This window comes from Ambystoma mexicanum, chromosome 7q, assembly GCF_040938575.1.
Source record: "Ambystoma mexicanum isolate Mex_15411 chromosome 7q, UKY_AmexF1_1, whole genome shotgun sequence".
Taxonomy (NCBI): domain Eukaryota; kingdom Metazoa; phylum Chordata; class Amphibia; order Caudata; family Ambystomatidae; genus Ambystoma; species Ambystoma mexicanum.
Window position 1 is genome coordinate 725,373,798 of NC_090941.1, and position 14,781 is coordinate 725,388,578.

The 14,781-nt window shown below is 53.6% G+C and overlaps 1 protein-coding gene across 1 annotated transcript in view; it reads right to left on the bottom strand.

Annotated features, from left to right (window-relative positions):
* Positions 1-14,781, bottom strand: part of RNF17 (ring finger protein 17) — a 3,777,565-nt gene that overhangs the window by 1,108,218 nt on the left and 2,654,566 nt on the right. The window lies entirely within an intron of this gene.

A 14,781-nucleotide genomic window follows, 5' to 3' on the forward strand; every position in this document is an offset into this window, starting at 1 on the left:
CAGGCCCTGCATTCAGCAACAGATAAGAGCTTTTATCTAACAAGTCTGACTATTGGTTAATTCCGGAGTGTTTATTTGGATAGAACGCAAGCAGCGTTCGGGCAAGGCAGCGCTCTCGGGAGGAGCATTGTGTTCGGGGAGTAAATGAATAGAACGCAAGCAGTGTTTGGGCAATGTAACTCTTAAAGGCATTGGGAAGTGTATGGAGTACAGAGGTGCTCACAGCTGATAGCAACTTCCGATGCACAGTAGAATGAGTGGCGGAGAACCGGCACCACAAATCGACTGCATTTGCATGTTGCAGACCGCCAGTGGGCAGTTTTGGTAGCTTGTCAAGTGTTCTGTTATACTGTTCCGCAACACAAGCTCACACGTGCTTTTGATTTCTTTGTAGCGGCGCTCCACTGGATCAAAACGGCTTGAACATTGGGACCGCAGCTCATGGCAGACGTACCCCGCTGCACGACACAAAGCTAAGTGCCATCTTGTTTCTTTAGTTAATGTGTGTTGGTTGTGAATTCCAACAACCAACGCATTGCATGTAACCAGTGGGTATATGATTGCAATGTACTAGTGAACCTGTTAAAGGTGTGCCGGTTGTGAGTTCAAACAATCAGCACAATGTGAGTGCATGCCAGTAACGTACCAGAGAATCCTAAAATACAATGTGTCAGGTATCAAAGCAGAGTTACTAAGGCCGGAGAAGGCCAGACTAGGCAGGGCTTTGGGGGGGATAGTGTGCCAGTGTGCAGGGGTGGGTGGTCGGAGCATCAGCGATCTCAGGAACCCCAGTAGGGGGGCAACAAGCCATACCTTTTCCCTGAATCCCCTTCCCCATCCATTACCTCTTCCAGAGCCTCTATCCGGTTTCCATAATCACCCCTATCTATCCAATCCAGCAGATCCTAACCCTCTTTCCGCGGCGGGTCATGGAGGCCTGAGATTGTGTACAATCTAGGCACCAAGATCCAACGGGGAGGCAGGTGTATGTGCTACCTTCGCGCAATACAAAGAAACCTGACACCCAGTCACCAAGTAGAGTAACTTGAATTACTCATATGTCCGGTCCACTTTCCTCCATCCTTGTGGGTGATTCCACCGATCAAGACAACCAGGTGGTGCTGCGACAACCTGCCTCAAGATTAAGAAGAAGCAAGAATGTTCTCCAGAACCGCCTGACCGAACGCTGCATCCCACCTGGAACTGGTATCCAGGGAATAGTGCTTACAGAAAGCAAACAAAGTGGCTCAAGTAGCCGCCTGGCTAATCACTTCCAAGGAAGCGTGTCTCTGAAAGGCACCCACCATAGCCTTGCCCCCCCCTGACCGCGTGGGCATTAACCCCCCCGCAGAAACAGTCTTACCCATGGCCACATATGCCTCAGAAATGGCCTGGACCATCCAACCAGCGATGGAATCTTTGGACGCTTGGGTGCAGGTAGCCGAGCCCCCAAAGGTGACGAACAACGCTTCAGACTTCTGGAAAGACCTCTCCGGGAGAGATACAACTTCAGCGCTCTCCAAGTCTAATGAATGCAATACCCTTTCAGCACCAATGGCGGGTTTGGAAAGAACACTGGCCAGCAGATTTCCTGGTTCAAATAGAACGGAGAGACCACCTTGGCCATGAAGTTTGGATGAGTGCCCAAGATTACCTTGTTATTGTGGAAGGTGGTGAAGGGCTCGCACGACAGAGCCTGCAGCTCGCCGACTCTGCATGCAGAAGTGAGCGCTACCAACAGTATTGCCTTGAGAGTCACCAGCCTGATGTTGACCAAGGCCATTGACTTGAAAGGTTTACGCTGTAAATCCGCCAGAACCACGCTGAGGTCCCAGACCGGGTGTGCCCCATGAACCAGAGGAAACCGTCTGGACAACCCCTTGAGGTGAGCCTTAAGCACAGGGGTGGCCGCCAAAGAAATGCGCTCTGGGGAGTTCTTGTAGGCCCCAATGGCTACCAAATAGGTGTGGCAGGTATCAACCTGGTCTCCATAGCGAGCCAGATGTGTAGAAAAGGCCAGTACGTTGTCCAGGGTGCAGTTGAGCGGGATCCAGCCCCTTGTCGTGAGCCCAGTGGCAGAACCTGGTCAACCTACTCTTGTACTGAGAACACGTGGAGGGCCTCCTGGATGATTTCCACGTTGCCGTATGAAAACTGGGAGTGGCGCAGTCTCTGCTGATCAGGAACCAGGCCAAGCGGGCCAGCTCAACTGCAGCAGGTTGGAGAACCAAGCCCTCGACAGCCAGTGGGGGGTGGGGCGATTAGGAGGAGGCTGCAGTCTACTGAGGTTCAAAATGTGCAGAGGGTCCGCTGGAGCAATGGAGGAGGAGGAAACGGATAGCAACTGCCAGCAGAGTTGGAACGTGTCGCCCAGAGACCCCTGGCCCACCCCGCCCATGAAGCGAAGAGGGGCCACTTGGAATTCAGAGGAGATGCAAATAAGTCCAGATCTGGGAACCTCCATTTCTGGAATAGGGGCAACAAACAGTTGATGTGTAATTCCCTTTCGTAGGTGTTTAGCCCCAGGCGGCGGAGATGTTCGGCTTCCGCATTATTGTCCCCCGGGAGATGGACCGCAGAGATCCATGTCCCCTCCAACTGGGTCCCTCCCAGATTGACACTGCCTCCATGCACAGGAGGGGAGAGGGGGTGACGCCCTGCTTGTTCAAGTAGTACATCGTTGTGGAATTGTCGGTCCTGACCAGAACCGCGTCGCCCCTGATGACCAGTAGAAAAGCCAGGCCTACCACTTTGAGATCCAGCAGATTGATATGCAGGAGGGCCTCCGTTCTGGACCATGCGCCATGAATCAAATGGCCATCTAGGGTAGCCCCCAGCCAGAGAGGGAGGAATCCGTCACTACCAGAGTGGGCTTTGGCTGGGTGAACGGGGCTCCCACTGCCACATTGTACTACTTTCTTTTCTTGAGAACTATCCCACACCCTTTTTGTATTAGTTGTAAGGTTTGGCAATAGGTTTCTTATTATAGGCCCTTTTTATTTTATTAAACTTTATTTATTTAGCTTGACAACACAGAAGAGGCAGAAGCCCAACAGGGGCAGATATGACAATTGCAGTGCATACAGTCCGATTTCAACATTGTACATTGCTTTGCAGGTATGAGCAGAGGGGCGCAACAACACAGGAGCAATTTGGGTAATCAAAAGTTCAGGCCATGGTGGAGGTGGGAGAAGATGAAGTAAGAGATGCACCATCAGAGTCTGTAGCTATGGAGGCCATATAAGAGCAGAATCTCAGCCATATGTTCCTGGGCCTGGAATGCGTCGGCTGTTCATTAGCCCAGACCTCTTCCGTGTCAGATGCCCAGGTGACTGCCCTAAGCCATTGCGAGTGTGAGGGTGGACCAGGGCGGAGCCAGCATAGTAAGATGCAGTGGACAGTGAGTAACATACAGAGGCCCGCCAGCTTTTTGGAGTCGCGACTCAAGTCCGGGAAGTCGTGAAAGAGACACAATGCAGGGGATGGAGCGACTGTGCAGTCCAAAATGACAGTCATAGTAGTACATATCTCCTCCCAGTACTGCGCTACTTTAGGACAGGACCATATCATGTGTATGTATGTGGCGCTGTCGGTTCCGTACCTGGGGCATCTGGGGGAGTGGTCCTTGGACATGCTGTGCAACCGAATCGGAGTGAGGTGATAACTGTGCAGGACTCTGAACTGGATTAACTTGAATCGGGAGTTAAAGGACACATTGTGGGTGCGCGCACACATGAGATTCCAGTGTTGGTCGGACATCATCACCCCCAAGTCCTCTGCCCATTTATGTTTCAGTTTGTCACAGGGGTCGATCTGGCCTGTAATAGGGTGTATAGTCTGGATACCTTCCCGCTAAAGGAGTTGAAGCTGCATAGCTCCGCAACTACTGGGTCGTTGGGAGGTAGCGCAGGGAAGTCAGGGTATCTGATTTTATGAACTCTTCGGAGGGAGGAGTATTGGAGCCACGCCGATGGTTTCCGTCTGAGGATGGGTGGAAGATCCGACCACTCAACGAAACCACCACTCTCAAAGATGTCCCGGATTGCCTCGTAGCCTGTTTCAGCCCACTGGCGTATGATGGATGATGGTAAGTATGGGACCCCTGGGAGGAAATTCCACAGTGGCAGATCGCCGTGGAATGGATAGGATGTGCCTGATAGTTTCCAGATTTTAGAGTGGGCTAGGGATGTGCTAACAGGGTCTAATGCCTCTAACATGATCGGCAAGGGGGGGAGAATGAAGGAGCGGACGTCTCGACCACTGACTGCCATTCTCTGAAGTCTAACAGATCCAACAATATGGGCCCACTAGGGCAAAGGGCTTTCAACAGTCTGAAGAAGCTGGCAAATCAAGGGTTAGTAGGCTACCATGCTTTCCTGAACAGGATAGTGAAACGCAGAGATTGACGTTCTGTAAGCATTACTGATGCAGTATGCAAAACCACACCAAAAAAAGCAAGCCTAATGATTTTACCACAGCAACCACACCGACGGCCATACAAGAAAGATCTCTACATGGACAGCAATACACCCAGAAGACCAGACTAAAGCATACCAATTTCTAGTCCCAGTCCTTGGATCAAATGTTCTTAGGCAAAGGGAGCTCTGTGGCTCAGGTCGGCGACGGCGGACGGCTGTCCGGTGTTTCTCTTTGATCTCCTCGGCAGTACCCTTCTCCGGTCGGCAGCCTTTCGTAGGTCTGTCTACCAGGGAGCTTTGGCAAAGATCTGCTGGTGCACGATGGCCCCTTGTAGCTCGGGAAGAGGTCTCCTAGCCAGGTCCTCTCTTGGATCAGTTCCTTGAAGGCACAGCAGCTTTCAGATTAGCAAGGACAGCAGCTGCAGTTCTTCTTCCAGTGGGCTTCAAAGGTAAGCATCGGTTTCAACTTCAGCTTCTGAACTGCGTCAGTTTCTAAGTCAGTTTCTAATTCAGCTTCTGAGCGATTTCTAGTAGTGAAAGGCCCCCAGATATACTGTTGATCTCCCATTCATTCTGCTGGGTCACACTCGGGCAACCAATCACTCAGAAGGGCATTCAGGCAGTCAGGCAGCCAATCAGGCGCACAGTGCATTCAGGCCATTCTTCTCCATCCAGACACTCACAACACAGAATGTGGATTCGGCCAAGTACCATGCCATTCAGCACTACACACTGCATTCATACTAGTTTTGGGGAGGGCTGTCTCAGTCATTGTGTCAAACGCCAGATACTAGACACCCATAACACAGAATGCGTATTGTCACACACTCCATTCACCTAGGTCCCACCCCAAGGGCATTGTCATGATCTCTGCTTCCAAAAGGTCAGGGTTTTCCCAACTCCCTTGGAAGCAGATCCATAACCCAGGTTCCGAGGGCCAACCAGTCCCAATTGGGACCTTTTGGACCCAGTCCTGGCGCCAGTGGCACCAGGCTCATAAATGTGCCCAGTCCCAGCGCTGGAAGCGCCGGGCTCATGATGCTTGGGTGGACTTACCTGCAGCAGACCATGCTGCTTACTTGCCTGCCAGCTGAGCCTCTGATCCTCTTCTGTTTGGAACTACTTTTCCTGTTGGGTGGGGCAGGAGCCACTCCCTAGATTCAGAACACTGGAACTCTTCTGGAAAGCAGGAACTCTTTTCTTACCTAGGCGTGGCTGCGGAAGGAGACACTACTAAGCACTACAGGAGGCTATTTAAACCACACCCGGTGGATGAATCTTTGCTTTGCGTTATTCTGCATCCTCTGCAGCAGAACGCTCATCGTGTCTTCTGCATCGGATCCTGGGCCTAAGGAAAAAGGCTTACTATCCTGAATCCAGTCTTCAGCAACACCTATAAAGACAAGAAAGAACAGGTTAGCATTCCGGCATCTGAAAGACAAAGGCTTACCTACTCTTCGTGCGCTCCGGAGGTCTTCACACTGCATTCCGGCATCTGAAAGACAAAAGCTTACCGACTCTTCGCACGCTCCGGAGGCCTTCGGCGCTGCATCCTGCATCTGAAAGACAAAACAAGGTGCGTTTAAAGACATTGGGGAACTTTGATACTCACGTGCCATTACTCCTTTCCACATCAACCCCAGTGGGTATTCCGGCACCCTGCAGCCGCTCCGAACTCGTACCTGCAAAATAAAAGACAGTTAGAGCGCATCGTGAAGCAGGCAACAAGCGCTTACTTACGTGCTTCCAAGCGCTTCTATTCATCATACGGACTCCATCTTCAACTCACTTCAGCCCGTCATCCGCCATCGCCGGAACCTGCAAAACAAGAGACATCATTGCTAAAGACTTTAAAGACAATAGAATTACTCGAAACTTACCGTTCGTGCAGTAAACGACGGACAGCAGTCCTCTGAAGTCAAGAGGCCTGCGCTACCGATCCAGTGAAGAAACTGGTTACAGCACCCTGCCCCGAGGCAGATGGAGAGCTCGGCATTCACTTACCTAAGGTGAGAGCGTTAACCTTTGGGGGTCTACAGGAGAGCAAAAAAGGGAAGAGATAGGGACACCCCAATAACCCCAGTTCATTAATCCCATATTTTCTGTCTGCAGACATCTTACTCTTGAAGTCAGGCATACAGTGCACAGAGGTCCAGCCCAAAGAGCCAACCGGGTGCTACACATCACCTTTGAAGATACGGTAGTCGCCCAGTCAAGACCGGCGCCTCTGCGAGAATCAGGTGAGCGTTACAGGCATACCCACAACATACAGTGATTGGGAAGGCTCCAGCCAGTCTGGCCTGGACTTCCCCCACAACACCATATATGGAACTTCCACCCAACAGCCAGTCAGGGAGAAGGGACAGAGTCAGGGCTTCCAGTGACTTTGGGAAAAGTAAGGTAACAGGCGATAGAAAGCAAGAGGCCACCGGGGCCATCTTGTTTCCTACCAGGAAACCACTGATTCCAATGACAGGGCCTGGGCAGCCCAAAATGGACAATTCAACTGTAAATGTGTATGCCCCCTGACCCCCTTTGGTTTGACGGTAGTCCATAGTGCTAAAGTGCCATCTCTGGGCTTCGTTATCCTTGGTGTCATGAGTCAGTGCTGCACTGCGTGCTTCTGTTCAGTCCTTGGGGCACCTCCCCTGCACTAGCTCGATCAGAGACTATCCTGCTATACCCAAGAGGCGCATGTTCCTTGGACACCAGGTACCCCTCGATCCTTCCTGTAGGAATTCCAATAACCTTGACCAGTCTGTGGAGAACCCTCTTGTATGCTCTCACAATATCTCTCTATTTTGGGGCAGTCCCACCATATGTGGCTCCACGTTCCCTCCCCTCCACATTCCCTCCAACAGAATTTCGATTCCCCCAGGTCAATTTTGTGGAGTCTTTAGGGTGTTGGGTGCCAATGGAAAAGCAGTTTTCTCCAGCATGGGGTCTAGCATGGATTCACATGCTCATGAATATTCCCTGTCGTCAGGCTGGGAATCCTCGGTAAAGAAAAAATCAGTATCAGTTTCGTTTCTGATCTGTCTTTCTTAGTAGTAACCAATCACTGTTCTCTGGGTCATACTGCCCCTAGCCAATGACTGCCCTCTCCCTAAGCCCCGCCCCTGGCAGCCATCCTCAGATTTTTACCGCACGCTCGAGTGTTGGGAGTCCTCGTGCTTTAGCTCTCGAGTTTTTGCTTATGCTTTTTCATGAGATTTTCTCATTTTTTCAGTTTAATCGAGCCTCAAGCTCCACCCTTTCTACTTCCGACAACGGGGCCCCGTTTCAGAATTCTTCTACGCCCCTCAAGGGTGAAGTTTTCGTCGAGTTTACACTTCTTGGAGGATTCCGGAAGATCTGCGGCCTACCTCAACGGACATGGCCCAGGACAAGGGAAGCTCGACGCCCGGACCCAAGCTGTTCAGGTGCTGCCCTGGATGCGGATTGCAAAACGTTTTCAAGGTGGACGAGCATTCGCGATGTCTCTACTGCCTTCATGAGGACAAGACGCACGTGGAGAAGGACTGTGCGTTCTGCAAGAACCTTTCGGAACGGACCAAACAAGATCGTCGTTCCCGCCTCGCCGCCTGGCTGGAGAAGGGCACAGCAGGCGAGAAGGCGAAGAAAAAGTCTGAGCGGGCTTCTAAGTCCTGTGAGGGCGCCCCAGCGACGGGGGCCCAACAGAAGGCCAAGCACCGCGAGTTCGCGGGCACCTGGAGTGCCGAAAGGTCAGGCTCTTCGGCTGCCAGGCAGGGCGCTACTTCCCCGGCACGTTCCACCACGAGCCAGCGCTCTGGTTCGGGGAAGAGGAAGTCCAAGAACCCGGGTAAGCCGCTGGAGCGGACCCGGTCAATCTCGAAGGGGGAGCGAGGCGCTGACCCTCCCCCCCTCTTTCCAGCCCATCGTTAAGACCCCCGTGAAGTCCCCGGCGGAATAAGAGAGGGGGGGGGGGGGGGCGCTGGTGGCCATTACAGACTCGGAATCAGCCTCCGAGGAGGAGCTGGTGGAAACCGAGAAGGGCCTCAACGAAAGGTTCATAGGCCCCAACGAGAGGGTCATAGGCCTCAACGAGAGGTTCGAGAAGGTTCGATCCCAGGGGGCGGTCCCTGCTGATGTGATCGAAGATAGCAACGATGACGACGAAGAGCGGCCATCACGTCCGTCGCAGCCATTACCCGAGCCCCAGGATAGCTCGGCGGCCATTTTGTTGGCAATCCAATCCTTATGTACCGAGATAAGGACGAGATTACCACGGACCCCGACGGAGGATCCAGAACCAGGCCCGTCGGGAAGCCCTCCGAACAAGCGGAGGAGAGTCCACCCCCCGCTCTGCCCTTCATGCCTGCGAGACCTGTGGACCCCTCATCCCCCTCGCCGGACCCTAGAGAGGATACGGTGACAGATACAGCGAAGGGGACGGACGATGACGGCGGTGATGACACAGCGGACATCCCGTCATCACCCCCCCCCCCCCGTGGGCTTCTCCAGCCGACGAAATTGGCTCTTTCCACACCATGATAACCAGGGCATCCGAGCTCTTCCAGCTCTGCCCTGAAGAACAGAAAAAGGAAGGGTTTCTGTACCAACGACGAGAGGCCAAGAGGAAGACGGTCCTCGCTGTGCCTTTGCTCGACATCTGGGACGAGGGGCTTGCTGTCCTCAAGAACCCTTCCACGACACCCGCCAAGAGGGACAGGTACGAGAAGAAGTACCGAGTCCCCGATGCCGCCCCCTTGTGCCTCAGGGCCCAGCCCACGCCGGACTCTGTCGTCTCGGCAGCGGCTAAGAAGAAGAAAGCGGGTGCGGCGGCTTCAACTTCCACTTCCCCGCCGGACAGCGAGGGCAAGAAGTTGGACTCTATCGGACGACGAGTCATCTCGGCGGCGGCGACGATTAAGGCGGCCAATGCCTTAGCGATCGTGGCCCGCTACGACAGGGAGCGTTGGTTCAAGATAGCTCCCCTGCTAGACTTCCTACCTGACGACAAGAGGGCGGAGGCTCTAGAAATTCTGCAGGAAGGCGAGGTGGTGTCGGATCACGCCATAACGGTGGCAACGGACATTGCCAATACCGGATTTCGCCAACTGGGCAACGGAGTTTGCCTCCGACGACGACGATGGCTCAAGGCGACAGACTTTCGCCAAGACGTCCAGACCAGAGTGTTGGACATGCCGTTCGACGGCAACAACCTTTTTGGTAAGGCGGTGGACGAGTCTCTACAGGCCATCAAGACTCGGAGACGGCCCGGGCCCTAGGGGTGCTTCAACAGCGACGGCCCTTTCGTAGCTCCGGAGGCAGACAGGGTGCCTCCAAAGGATCCAGCGGTGGCTCCTCCACTTACCGCCAGGCGGCCCGCTCCTCTTCCCAAGACGGCCTACAGAGGTCGCGGCAAGCAAGGGGGATCCGCCGTCGTCGCCAAGGAGGCCAAGGAGGCCAAGGCCGCCTCCAAGCAGGACTGACCCGGCCGTGTTGCCGGGCCCCCACCGAAGCACCCCGGTGGGAGGCCGGCTGACAAAGTTCGTCAGCGTGTGGGAGTCCATCTCCACCGACCGTTGGGTGTTGGACACCCTGGCCAACGGGCAATCTCTGGAATTCCAAAAGAAGTGCCCTCGCATGCCTTGCGTGGCCAGGAAGGAGAATCACGTCCCTCAACTGCTGTTGGAGGTAAAGGCGATGCTCAAGAAAGGTGCCATCGAGCTCGTCCCCAGGAGGCTCCGGGGCTCCGGAGTGTACTCAAGGTACTTCCTCGTCAGAAAGAAGACAGGCGGTTGACGCCCCATCCTGGACCTGGGTCGGTTAAACAAATACATCAAGGCGCAGAAATTCAGGATGGTCACCCTCCAGCACGTGCTGGGGCAGCTGGAGGAAGACGACTTCCTATCGTCGTTGGACCTGGAGGATGCTTACTTCCACATCCCCGTTCTAAAAAGGCACAGGAAGTTCCTCAGGTTCGTGGTTCAGGGACGCCACTACCAATTCAGAGCCCTACCGTTCGGATTAAAGTCGGCACCCAGGGTTTTCACCAAGTGCCTGGCACCAGTGGCGGCGCGGCTGCGCCTGCAGGGGATCCACGTCTACCCCTACCTGGACGACTGGCTAATCCGGGCAAGGACAAGGGAACTCGCTGTCGAACACACGGCGAGGACCGTCCGGTTACTCACAGAGCTGGGGTTCGCCATCAACTACCCCAAATCCCACCTGGTTCCATCGCAAGTAGCACTGTTTCTAGGAGCGAAGCTCGATACAGTGGGGCAATTGGCCTCCCCTTCAGAGGAGAGGACCAAGACCATCCTGGGCAAGGTGCGGTGCCTGTTAGCCACGGACGTGGCCAGGGTGAGGTCCATCAAGTCCCTTCTCGGGATGATGTCCTCATGCATCTACCTTGTACCCCTTTGCAGACTTCGGATGCGTCCGCTACAGGAGTTCCTCGACGCCTGCTGGTTTCAGGCAACGGGCTGCTTCGAGGACAGGATCCCTCTCGACGAGGAGTTCCGTCGGGCGATCCTATGGTAGGGCACCTGTGCTCACCTCACTACAGGCACAGACTTTCAAACCCCGGCGTTTCAGGAGACGGTGACGACGGACGCCTCTCTGGAGGGTTGGGGGGCCCACAACGGAGATCTCCACGCAAGAGGCCTTTGGCTCCCGGAGGAGAGGACTCTCCATATCAACATTCTGGAGCTCCGAGCGGTGTTCTGGACTCAAGTCGTTCCTTCCGTCCCTCAAGGACAAAGTGGTGAGGATCTTCACCGACAACACCACCACAATGTTCTACATACGGAAGCAAGGGGGCACCAGATCCCCAGCCCTATCCAAGGAGGCCCAGGATCTGTGGCACTGGGCCGTCGCCCAGGGGATGTTTCTGGTTCCCTTCCACTTGGCAGGAATAAAAAACACCATCGCCGACTCACTCAGCAGGGAGCTGCGCTCGTTCCACGAATGGGAACTGCGACAGGATCAAGTGGATCGGCTCTTCCAACGATAGGGCAAACCCCAGATCAACCTGTTTGCGACGGCGATGAACTCCAAGTGCCAGAAGTTCGCCCACAGGTTCCCACAGCCGAGGAGCATGGGCGATGCTTTCTCGTACCCCTGGGACGGCCTGTTTCTATACGCGTTCCCTCCGTTGCCGTTGCTGCTCCGCTTCATCAACCAGCTCAAGAAGTCCAGGTGCAGGATGATCCTCATCGCACCGGCGTGGCCGAGGCAGATCTGGTTCCTGGACCTTCTGGACTTGTCAACGTCCCCACCAGTCAAGCTGCCGGCGGACGCGGATCTTCTCTCCAGAGAAGGAGGCGCCATTCTCCATCACGAGCCACAGTCACTGAACTTGCAGGCCTGGCTCCTGCAGCCCTAGAGTTTGGAGGGTACGATATACCGGCTGATTGCAGAGAGGTTCTTGCAAAAGCCAGGGCGTCCTCCACTCTCAAGTGTTACGGTCATAAATGGAAGAGGTTCTCTGTCTGGTGCACAGAAGATTAACCCTCTGCGGATTACGGCCCCTCAAGTACTGCCGTACCTACTGTCGCTGGCTAAAGCTGGACTGGCTCACGCCTCCATCAAAATACATCTGGCTGCCATCTCCCGATATACCAGAACTACGGGACGGGCGTCCTTGTGGTCTCATCGCCTGGTGAAGGAATTCATGAAGGGCTATTCCGATCATTCCCGCCGGTGAAGGCTCCTGCCCCGGCGTGGGAGCTTAATGTGGTGCTGACCAGGCTCATGGGGGCCCCATTCGAGCCTATGCATTCAGTGCCTTTGAAGTTCCTGTCATGGAAGACAGCGTTCCTCGTGGCCATCACCTCCGCACGACGAGTGGGAGAGATCCAGACCCTATCTTGCAAGCCTCCATACTTGACTTTTCATGACACGAGGGTGGTGCTGAGGACGCACCCTACTTCATGCCCAAGTTTCCGTCAGACTTCCCCCTCAACGAGCCCTTGGTGTTACCAGTTTTCTTCCCGTCGCCTTCGACGCCGGCCGACAGGACTTTGCACTCGCTGGATGTAGCTAGAGCGCTGAAGTTCTACGTGGACCGCACAAAGAGTTTTCAGAAGACGTCACAACTGTTTGTGAACTTTGGGTCTGTGAATCAAGGGAAGGCTCTCTCGAAGACTTCCATTTCCATATGGCTCTCCGGCTGCATCATGCACTGTCACCGGTTGGCAAACCGACCACTGTCCGGCCGTCCGAGAGCCCATTCAACCAGAGCGATCGCTGCTACCACAGCGTTCCTGTCTGGTGTGCCCCTGCTGGACATCTGCAGGGCTGCTACGTGGAGGTCGACGCACACCTTCACAAGATTCTACTGCGTCGATCAGGACTCCAGGGAGGAGTCCAGGGTCGGCCAAGCAGTGCTGCGCAACCTGTTCGCCTAAGGTGAGCCTGGTGAGGAGGTAAGAATTGCTTAATGTTGAGTTTTTGATGTAATGCTTAATGTTGAGCCTTTGCCACCTCCCCCGTGGTTGTACATGTGTATACTGCTACGTATTCTTTTATTCGTGAGCATGTGAATCCATGCCAGACCCCATGCTGGAGAAGGAACAAGTTACCTACCTGTAACTGTTGTTCTCCAGCATGGGTCTGGCATGGATTCACATGCGAACCCTCCAACCTAGCCCTCTGCGGCTCTTCACTTGGTCATACTGCCACTTGGCGTGCTACCAAATCTGAGGATGGCTGCCAGGGGCGGGGCTTACGGAGAGGGCACTCATTCAGAGGGCACAGATCAGTGATTGGTTACTACTAAGAAAGACAGATCAGAAACAAAACTGATACTGATTTTTTCTTTACCGAGGATTCCCAGCCTGACGACGGGGAATATTCATGAGCATGTGAATCCATGCCAGACCCATGCTGGAGAACAACAGTTACAGGTAAGTAACTTGTTCCTTACCCAGATTTCCCGAATTTGGAGGGATCTCGTGAGCTTGGGAATGCTCACCCATAGTTTCGACCATTCGCTCTCTTCTATTGAGTGTCCCGTGGATAATTTCAATGTTTTCATATATGGCCTCGGAGGGGGATCTTCAACCACTTTTAGGTGCACGTATATGGACGTGACCACCCGCTTGTCGCCAGGATCCATATTCAGGTATTTTTCAAAGGGCGTTAGCTAGCATGTCCCTGCTTGTTTCATGGAGGGTTGGAGCAACCAGTGCCTTAGTTGTGCATAGCGAAATCTCTCCCTCTCCCCCAGTTTGAAGTCTGCCGTATATAGGTCGAATTGTTTGAACTGGTTCCGCGCAAACATATCTTTGATCTTTTGGCATCCCCCCCCTGCTGCCATTTGGTGAATGCAGTGGTTTTGTGTCCCAGGGTGAATTGTGGATTGTCCAATAACGGCGTGAACGGTGATGGGTGATGTGTCCACTCTTCGTTGCTTCATCCTACGCGTCGCCCACTAGAGCCAGAATCTTGCTACAGTACATTTGGGGTGGTTTATCTGGTTTGGGTTTCCATAGTATCTCTTTCAAGTTTTCCCCTGCTACTGATCGGTCCATTGGCCTCCATATCTTTCCCCTATCTTCATTCTGCTGAACCCGGATAACTCATCTGAGCTACCAGATAGTAAGCTTTAAGGTCCGTTTCCCCCAACCTGCCTTTACAAGTAGGCATTTCCATGACTCTAGTAGCCACTCTCGGTACTCTATTGTTCCATAGGAATCTACTCGTCATTTTTTTGCAGAGACCTGAATAGGGTGGGCGGTACCTGGATAGGGAGGGCTGAGAAGTAGTATAACAGTTGGGGTAGGATGACCATTTTTATAACATTTATTCGGCCTACCAGTGTTATGGGTAGGGGCCCCCATAATTTTCGTTCTGATCCTTTCTAGGAGGGGCGGATAATTTGCTTGATACAGTTGTTCGACCGATTTGGCAGCAGGTCATCAGTTTCTTTTCAGGTTTGGGGTTATGGGTGCGTGATCTGAGGGCATGATAGTCTCGACCGAGATCCCTGTAGTGTGGCCCAGCAGACTTCTGGAGAGCCACACGTAATCTATCCTCGAGTGCCTGTGGTGAGCATGTCAGTAGAAGGTGTACCCCTCCTGGTATCCCTTCAAACGCCCTCCACGCGTCTTCCAAGGCCAGGGTTTCCCTTGTGCCCCCTGTACTATTTTGGTTCTGTCCTTAGAGGGGTCCCACGCTATGTTAAAATCCCTTTTTAGGATAATTGGCATTGTAAGTGATATACAATTAGTACTTCCACTGATTGAATGTCACTGTTCATGCTGTTCCTTTGTTTGTCTTCTGTTTCTTCTGGCTGAGGTCAGGTTCTCACCTCCTGGCCCTCACTCTATGCCCAGGGGAACAAGCAACTCATTAGGCTCACTAAAAGGATTGTGGCGTCTTTGGACTAGCT